Below are 1,568 nucleotides of genomic sequence, written 5' to 3' on the forward strand. Positions count from 1 at the left end.
AACAGCATTTAGCCAAATGTGAGTACTCGGTTGGCAACCTGGAATAAAGCATGGGAGCTTGAGCAATGAGTGCGTATCACCGTGTCACTCCAATCTATATCAATCAGACCGCATCCCGGTCTACGCGAACACTAAAATGGTGTCAGAAGTGTTACTTGGTCCCATGTGAGTGCCAAACAAAGTCATTCCGTCGTATCATCCCTCAGCAGCAAGCGGCAACCGGCAATCGCAGCCATGGCATACGCGCTCCCTCCCTTCCCAAGTTTCGACCTTCGCACCACAGACGCCAACAATACTGGTCATGAATGGACCAAGTGGATAGAAAGGTTCGAGAACTTTCTTTTAGCGTGTGATATCACGGCAGATGCACGCAAGAAAGCGCTCCTCCTGCACTACGTTGGCGAGAAAGTCTACGACATATTTCGCTCCCTCCCCGACTGCCCTACACAAGCTACAACAGCTACAAGCACGACCCAGACCACGCAGAGCCCATCGACGCCAGAATACGATGCCGCACGAGCGAAACTGAGTGCATACTTCGCCCGGCGAGTGAACTCGACATTTGCGATCTACAAATTTCGCCAAGCCCAGCAAAACGTTGGTGAGCCACTGGACGCCTTCGACGCGCGCCTCCGGCAGCTCTCTCGCCACTGTAACTTCGAGAACGTCGACGCTGAAGTCCAGAACCAAATAATCCTCGCCACAACGTCGTCTCGCCTTCGCAAATACGCAATGCTTCATTCCCTCAATTTACCAGACTTACTTAAACAAGGAAGAATGATCGAGGATGTCGAACGGGATGTATCCGAAATCGAAAAGAACGTCGATGGCAATGCGGCGGTGCTCGCAGTGCACAATGAAGGACAGCACCATGGCCAACGCCAAAGAAACAGCCGACAGATGCCACGACAAACCTATGCACCGCAACGACCTCGTGTCTCATCAGCAGATTGTCGCAACTGCGGTGGCAAGTGGCCTCACCAAAGCGGACGATGAAGTTGTGCTGCATGGGGCAAGACATGCAAGGCATGTAACAAGGTTAGTCACTTTGCACGATTCTGTCGTTCAACGAGACAAATGGTACAAGCAGTGGACTGTGACAATGGTCCAAACAGGAATCAGACAGTCTGCAGTAAGAAGAGTTCTAGCACCAAAGAATGTGCTGCTACCCGTGACACCATTTCAAGCAGTGACGAGTATGTTTTCGTTGCCATGACCTCACCTCAGACAGGCCCATCTCCAAAAGTTATTGTCACTGCCAACAATGTGCCGGTCACTTTCATAATCGACACAGGTGCAACAGTGTGAATTGTTGGCGAAAATGACTTTGAGAGCTATCGGCTAAAGGTGAAACTCCAGGAAACATCCGTAAGAGTGTTCCCATACAAAGCAACATCTCCGCTTGAACTTCTAGGCAAAGTCTCTGTCACAATGAGATACAAAGATAACTGCATTGAAGAAGACATCTTTGTCATTCGAGGAAACTTGTGCACCACTCTTAAGCTTCACAGCAGCACCCAACCTGAGGCTTGTCCAGATAACATACCAAGTTAATGAGCATCAAGGTG

General features: G+C 49.9%; 1 pseudogene; it reads left to right on the forward strand.

Moving 5' to 3' along the window:
• The first annotated feature begins 234 nt into the window (after nt 1–234).
• Nucleotides 235–1,034, forward strand: LOC142578513 (uncharacterized; annotated as a pseudogene).
• Nucleotides 1,035–1,568: the final 534 nt, after the last annotated feature.

The sequence above is a fragment of the Dermacentor variabilis genome, chromosome 4 (genome assembly GCF_050947875.1).
Source record: "Dermacentor variabilis isolate Ectoservices chromosome 4, ASM5094787v1, whole genome shotgun sequence".
Classification (NCBI taxonomy): Eukaryota; Metazoa; Arthropoda; class Arachnida; order Ixodida; family Ixodidae; genus Dermacentor; species Dermacentor variabilis.